Here is an 8953-nt window from a genome sequence, read left to right as displayed (position 1 = left end):
AATTGTATTTTGATACTCTCTTAATACACATATACACAATATAAATTAATATCGCATAAAAAAGTCTGCCTACAAATACTGGCATACGATAAACAAAAAAAAAACAAATATAAAAATAAACAACACTGATATGAAAGATTAAAAAGAAGAAAAATAAAAAATCACATAAGCTCAAACACAGCATGACCGTCATCTGACGTTATAAATTCTAACTTTTAATAGTCATAATAATTATACATACAACACTTCCAGAACATTTTTCATTTTCATATCTCACTAACATGAAAAAGCATTCATTGCAAACAATTTCAAACTCAAATCCTTCCAACAACAAAATATTTGTTTAAAACACTACTTCGTAATATAACAAATAAAACTTAAAAATTATGATGTGAACAGCATATAGTCGTTCATATTGCTTCATATCCGGAATAGAAAAATTAAACCGCCTTACCCTGTTCAAAATCCAAATGTGAAATTTCAACAAAATTACCTAATTATAATTTCTAATATGCTCAAATATTGTAAGTAGTGAATCCATGGTAAAATTTTAGATTTTGGCGTGAGTGACTCAATTTGGCCTAAAAGTTTTTATAATTATTTTTTTAGTTAACAAAGCTGCAATATTTATAAACTTAACACAAAGTTAAAAAAATATATATGGAACATTTCAGTAGGGGTTTTGCTTGCTGAAACCTTATATACATGCTTACAAAATTTGAAAAAAAACTCAATGAGGCAAGCGCTTACACTCAAGTTTGTTGCACCTCTCTAACGTAGAATTCTACACATTTCTATTGAAATTTTCACATATGGAATATAATTCGTGTGTAATACTTTCCTTATTGCCGCCTGAATATTTCTCGGTCGGAAATGAAAAGAAAAATAATATAAGAGAAAACGAGAGAGGATAAAGCATAGTGTCAGAAACGTTAACAAAGCAAAATAAGAAGCAAAACAAATAGAATAAACAACATCAATATTTCACGGTGAAAATAAGAGAAATGACAAAACAAAATAAAAAGGAAAATCTAAATAAAATTATGACAAAAGATGATGTTGAGAATTGCAAGTCATTCACGATAAATTAATAAAACCCCAAAACGACTTTAAGTGCTTTAATAAAAAAGAATAATTTAAAAATGTGAAAAAAATTTAATTTGCATGCATTTCCAGATTTAAACAAATCAACTTCCTGATATAAATTGAAATAATTTTACAGGACTTCCTAATGAATTCAATTTTATAAAAAAGAAGAAGAAACTTTTATAATTTCTTCAATTAATTCACTACCTTTTAAAATAATAAGAATCAAGGAAACATTCAGAAAATGAAAGCTTAGAAATGTTAACGCCTCCACAGAAGTGCTTTAAAAGAAGTGTGAATTCATGGGAAGACTACTTTTAAATCGCATCTATGTCAAACAACTTCCGACGAAACCAAAGCAATAGAGTTGTGTTTATCGAATTTTTTAATTTTTAATTATTAAAATCTTTAATTAAACGACAAAGATGTTTTTATTCATATAAAATAGTTGTAATTCAAAAAAACAATGAAAAACGAGAAAAAAAATAGAGTTGACCTTGTCAACCGTACGAATTTGTTATCCTATGTGCGAATAACTAATGTGCCATAACTAACTATGGGGCAGACTATGACTTTAAGTTGCCGTATTACCATATTAATTTATGCAAAATTTCAGTACTATGTGTTTTTCAAAATACTGGTTGTGCCAAACTACTATTGAAGTTGTATGGCAGCTACCAGAAAGAGCCAAGAAATTGTAACGAATTTTATCAAGCACATCGGCCCTACTAATATATTCACTTGTGTGAAATCTCAATATCACAGCTTTTATAGTTTCTGAGATATAGCCAAATAACTTTTGAAGTTGTATGGCAGCTACCCGAACCGGTACCCCGATCATGTCCAATGTAAATAGGGTTCTGGCACTTACTACAATAAATCATTTGTGAAAATTTGGTGAACTTAGCTCAATTGGGTTTTGAGTTATCGTTTGGACGGACGGACGGTCGGACAAAGCTAAATCAACTCAGAATTTGACGCTGATCAAAAACATACACTTGAGTCTATATGTAACACCGATATTTCTTAGCGTTACAAACGGTAAGGCAAATTTAGTATACCCTTCGAACATACGTTCGTACGGGTATAAAAATCTAATTTTCTCATTAAAGAATAAGGAAACTCTTAAATATCCTAGTACAGCAGGAATTTTTGTTTTTTTCTTCCAATGTTTTTTTTGTATTGCATTTTTGTTTTTATTTTTTCGTTTTAGAATATATTTTTCTTCTACTTTTTTCTATATACTGATGATTTTTTCTTCTTTTTATCATTTTCTAGTAGAAAAAAAACGCACACATCGCAGACCTAATATATTTTTTATCGCTTTATTTGAGGCTTATTTATAATTCAGTTCTCGTAAGTACAAAAGTACAAGATAATATATATATATATATATAAAAATATATATATAAAAAAGATAAAAAAACAATAATCATTTTATTTTGTGTCCTTGCTCTCCTATTTTTTACAATATATTTTGTTAGAAATCTAAGGTATAAATGGCGAAGGTAAAAAGTATATGCAATGGGTAACGTATGGAATATGAAAATGATTTTAAAGAAAATAATTTGAGAGTTATAATGAAGATGCATTGCAAAAATTTTCCAAAAAATTTAAATTTCTACAAATTGTAATATGAATAATCTTTTGGAACACACACAATTGTTTTTAATGATTTAAACAGAGTTGACTATATTGGCTTAGGTTAGGTTAGGTTGCACCGCCCCCCGAAAGGTACACCTAGGCCACTAAGGCCCGTTGTGATGCCGATGTATATTGGCTTAAGAACAATTGATAAGTTGAGAGCAATTGGATGTCAAAATAGTTTTTATTTACAATCCCAATTCCAACATAAATGATAAAATTCATTGCAAAATGTAACATTTTAAGGATTATTACTAATGTTCAATCACAAACTAATTAAAAACCTTTAGTGTTCACGCACGTTATAGAATTACCACAGTCTTCGCACACTTACGCACATTGCACAATGCCGGCTTATTCAAATTCAAATGATTTACGTAACCGTTTAATCCATTTATAAATTCTTGAAAAATTTCAAATTTAATAAACATTTTGAAAATTTTGGAAATCTTTCATATTTTGACAATTTAAAAATTCTTTTACATTTTCGTTGTTTTACAATTTATGATGAAGGTATTGAATAACATATTATAGCCAAAAATATTCAATAATTAAATTAGAATTCAAAATTATAAAAATAAAACCAAGGACAGCCTGAAGGTTGAAAACAATAAGAAAAAAATTAGATTATTTTCAGACATAAAAATACTAAAAATTTAATAGAAACGTAAAAAACACCATTTGTAATGTAACTTTAACATATTTCCGAAAAACAGCACTTGCTTTATAAAATTTAAATTCCTTTTTTACAGATGAAGTTTCAAGGATAATTCAGTGCTCTTTTAAAAATTTTACACCAAAGATGTTTTTAATTTCTTAAAGAATTTTTCAATTGAATTGTTAAAAGATTGATTTAAGGAGGGTTTTATTGGTGTTACATTTACAATGTGTTTTATGCCCTAGATTTCAAATTAAGAAATTTTATCAAATAGATTATGAAGTGAGTTGTTACATTTTTCAGAAAAATTAGTCTTAACCAAATATTAATAGTATAAAGTTGCTAAACTTTCTACATCGCCCAGAAGTAGGCAATTTTTAAAATAAAATAGAATAATTAATAAAATAAAATAAAATAAAAGTTTTTTGTGATGGCTACTTTTAACCAGTTTCTTTCTATGTATCCTATCTTGAAATAGAACGACTGATGAATTGTAAAAGTGTTTTTGAAGGTTTTGAGACAAAATTATTCATTAATTTTTGAAGAGAAATACTAACTTTAAACAAATTAATTTATCAATTTGAAGTGTGCCTTCTTGATAATCACATCAATCTTTTTGATATTTCATGACACATTATAATTAAGCAATGATTGGAATGAAAGCGTTTACATGTAAAATCTTACGCTGGTAATATTTAAGTACATGATTTGAAATAGAATATAATATGGTAGAAACCGGAGAGGTTGCGAACACGAGAACCTTTCCATGGAAGACCTGTTAATCACACATTAGATTATTTGTTGTAGAAAAACCATTTAGCAAATCAGTTAATAAAAACTTTAAATAGTTTCAAAATCAAATATTTAAAAAAAAAAGCCATGGGAAATGATCACAAAACGTAATTTGATATTGGGAATTTTATACTTGTGAACAATGATTTATTTTCCTGGGTGTACAATAATATATTTACTATTAAATTAAAAACAATTCTATTAGCAACAATTTTAAAAATCTTTAAAAAATAAATAATCAAATTAAAGCACTTATTTTTCAAATATCTGTAAATAAAAACTTTTGTATTTTTAAAACAAAATACAAAATTTGCATTCCCATGAAATCATTGCATCACTTCACATACTATTTATAAATATTATTTATTTTTCTTAAAATATATATACATACATATATAATATAACTATTATTTCAAAATACCATTAGATTGTTTTTATTCAAGAAAAGTTTTCATCTAATCACTCTAATTTAATCATTATTTTTATTGAAAATAATAATTCGAAAAACTCAAAAACAAAAATTTAATTTCTTGTATTCTTAACCTTAAAACACTTTTTTTTTGTTTTTATTTTAGATATTCAATTTTTACAATATATAATACTATAGGATACATAGTAATATAGCTTATGTACATACATGTCTAGCTAACAACAAAAGAATAAGGGATCATATAAAAATTCCATAAGTACCTCTATTAGAATTTTTGAATCAAACCCCAAAAACTATACACTAAATCTATAAAATCTCATAAAAACAAAGTTAAATTTAAAAAGTTCAGAATAAATACAATTGGATATACATATATATATATATATATATATATATATATGTGTTATGTATGTATGTTGAAAAACAAGGAATAATAGAAATGATAAAAAAAAAATAAGAACAACTGCAACAATATACTAAACAAGGATAAAATAATCAAATCAACTTTTATAGGAAAACTTTAGAACTTTTTTAGTTTCTTATGATTTTTTTTTTGTTCCAAATGAATTTTACGTTCAAGTGAACTCTCTATATGTATATAATATTTATATATATCAAACATATATAGTAAATATATAAATAGAGATATTAAAAACGTTAATTAAAATCATCTTCTCTGAAAATCAAATTACACTTAAAGTATTTAAAAAATCTTGTGCTCTTTCAACTTCTATACGACCGCACAGACTTTTATAATAGCACCATATTTATACATACGTATACATACGTATATATATATGTCCATTCATATCAATTTGAAGTTATGAAAAACCTCAAAATCTTTAATTTCGTTATAAGAAAGTTTTTCCAAATAAATTACAATTTTGCTAAGTTGTTTCCATTCATATACTCATACCGAACTTTTTTCTAATTACTTTCGATATCCATCCACTCATACCAAATATGGTTTACATGGAATAATTGTGTAAAAATAAAAAATATTCGTCTATGAATTTTATACAACAATAAAGCTGCCATTATTAGACCGCAAATATTCAAATTAGAAATCAAAGTTTAAAAAATTGTATAATGAAGGTAAGTGAACGATGAAAAATAACCTTCGTAAGCAAATACTAAAAATTAGGAAAATAAAAAATAAATAAAAAATACCAGCAGCAAAATGTACCCGTCATTTTGTTTTATAATTGAAATGGATTTCACCTTCAATTATTTCTAACAAAAAACTATATAGTGTTCATTATAAAATTTAATATAAAATTTCAGACGTAGGATAAGACTATCGTACCGGCAGTGAAATTAAACAAAGAAGAAACTAATATAGAAAACATTTTTTTTTCGATTAATAAGCAAATAAGCAAAGTAAAGAAGAGAAAGTTTACCTTATTCTTTAAATAAAAGGTATAGGTATAGTTCGAATTTAAAGTATTGTTAGGAAAGGGTTATGAAGAATAAAGAGTTGAATTCAGTGTAACAATGAAATTATAAAAATCAAAAAAAAGGGTTTATACTCATGCTAAAAATTAAATCATTAAAAAAGCAAGTATAGGAAATCATTAAAAAATAACTAGAAATGTATGTAGAAGTAATTGGGCCAGATGACTACTAAAAAAACATAACCCTCCCAAATATATAGATGATCGAATGGTTTGTTGAGCTGGCATTGTTATAATATGTAAACATTGTGCATTTTCATATTAGGTAATTGATGAAATATGTTACCTTTACCCTAACAAAAATAATTTCCTTCCTTCCGTTTTTTTTTTGTTTTTCTTTTTTCAAAACTGTTAAGTTTTTTGTTAGTTAAACAAATAATAGAAGAATCATCATACATTAATATCAAAGGACAGGGTTGTATTTCAAATTGAACTAATTAAAAAGAATACACAAAATGAATAATTCTGAAAAAATCATTTCTCAAGAATAAAATAATATATTCACCTTTGTTCACCCATTCAAAAATGCCCAAAAGCAATTTTTCAATAACTTATGAAATTTAAAACAGGAATTTTTATTTTAAATTTCGCTCATGCTCAGGGCAACCTTTTTTTTTTGAAAATCACAAGGAAAATGTCAAATAACGAAACTTTGACAATGTATAACATTCTTGAAAAGGGTTTTAAAATATAATGCGTTCCGAATTGTGTAAAACGCAATTTCTGAGAAGAAGCAAGGCGTGCATTGAAAAAATTTTATATGCCTTTTATAAAATATTATCTATATGGTAATATTTAAGCTTTCATTAATATTTAAATAGACCCAACTGTAAGTTTTAAGTTTTTTCAATCAAATTTTGTATAGATAAGTGGTAAAATGCTTCTGCATTAAAAACGTTGGTCATTTTTCAGCATAGCACTTACATAGCAAAATTTTCTGATTATAGCTTAAAAAAAATTTTTAACTTACTAGCAACTGATTATTCAAAAGTACACATCTGGATTATGAAAACTCAAATTAATTTTAAAAATATTTAAAGGTAAAACTTTCATTTCATCAATGAATACCATATACTCGTATACAAAATTTTACAGAAAGAACGGAAAGATGTAAAATAAATGGAAAAAATTTCATTCTTCATCCCTTCTCATTTAATTTTAAAGATGTAGTGGAGCGTTATTAATTTCTTAAATTTTTCTACATTTATCTGGTTTGTTTTTTTTTTTCTACTTTTTTTAGAAAACGATAAAAAAAAGGTTGTATTCTTGTATATTTCAGATATACATAGTTGAACTAAAGGGAATGGAGATCAATATAAGTTATTGCACACACAAGTCGTTAATAGAATAAAAAAAAACCCTCAATTACGTTTGCTCATTTGCCCTTTCTTTTTTTTTCTCTGTTGTTGTTTCATCTTAGTTAAAGGAGCTAAATAGCCATGATAACATTGAATGACGATAATGATAAAGAACGGTAATGATTGGGGTGCTACTAATGTTGATATTCACGATAATGATGTTGATGATGATGATGATTGTTGCGATAATGAAAAAGATACTTACTATATTTCCCCATTCCTTTTTAAAAATTAGTAAAAAGTTATAGGTATTGTTTCGTTTTTTTTTTTTTGTGTTTGCTACTGCATGATTCAACTAAGTATGGTAAGTATGTGTGCGCGTATAAGAGTACACTCATAGAAATAATGTAATGAGTAATAATCATTGTAAATTTAGATGGTTTACGTATATGTATGTTTGTATGTACGTATATAGACTTATATTAAAGGAATATGGGGTATGCAACACCTTTTTTCTTTAAATTCTTTCCTCTTTTTCACTTTTTGTTATTACTTTTTTTTATCGTTTTTCTTTTTTTCCCATTCAGGATCTATGGTTCGTTACTTAGACGATTTGATTATGTTTTGGCTGTGATTATTGTAGAGTTGAATACGTTGGGTTTTGTTAAAAAAAAAACAAACAAAAACCATAAGATATACACAATGGTTTATTAGACATTTTTAAAGGTTATGCCGCCTTATACTTTTCTATGTTTTTAATTCATTATTTCTCCGCCTTACATAATATTCACTCGTTTTCTTTAAATGGCGTGAATAAGATAAAATATTTAAAGTAGCAAAAATTTCTGAATTTTTTTTTGTTTTTATTTTTATTTTTTGTTTAACTTAAATCTTTCGTCTTTATTTTGCTGTTGTGTCTAGAATTGTTACTATACAATTATTATTTAAGGTAAACGGTAAATATCAGTAATATTAGATTTTTAAATAGACGCAATAAACATTAAAGGGAGTGAGACAGACCTAATTTTATACAATTTTGTATAAATATAACAATATAATGTTCGTGCATAAATATGTATGTATGTAAGGGTATATGAATGAAATGAGGATATAAAAAAGAAATTTATGATTTTAATGAAGATTGTGTGTCATAATGATGAGGGAGAAAATTGTATTTTTAGAAGGTTTTTATCGCATTTTGAGTAAATTTTAATAGGTCTGCAATGTTAATGATATTTTTTGATAAAAAAACAAAAAAAAATTATAGGAAATTAAGACTTTTCCTTATATTAGTTTCATTTGTATTATATGTGAAAAATTCAAATACCTACATACACATGTAAAGTTCATATGCACCCATAAATTTAAAGGTACTTGGATGTATGTATAATGTATGTTTAAAAATTAATTGCATTATAAACAATTAAAGAGGGAATTTAATTTTTTTTTAAATTATTATTTAAGGTGTGCTAACAATTTTAATTACACATATGTATGAATACACTTTGACTTAGTATGAATTACTTAGCTTAAACTTAAGTTATAAAGTTATTGACTCAATTTAATACCAGATAATACCAAATGATTTATT

This window comes from Condylostylus longicornis, unplaced genomic scaffold, assembly GCF_029603195.1.
Source record: "Condylostylus longicornis isolate FDR11 unplaced genomic scaffold, ASM2960319v2 ptg000004l, whole genome shotgun sequence".
Classification (NCBI taxonomy): Eukaryota; Metazoa; Arthropoda; class Insecta; order Diptera; family Dolichopodidae; genus Condylostylus; species Condylostylus longicornis.
Note: the sequence above shows the minus strand (reverse complement) of the source record.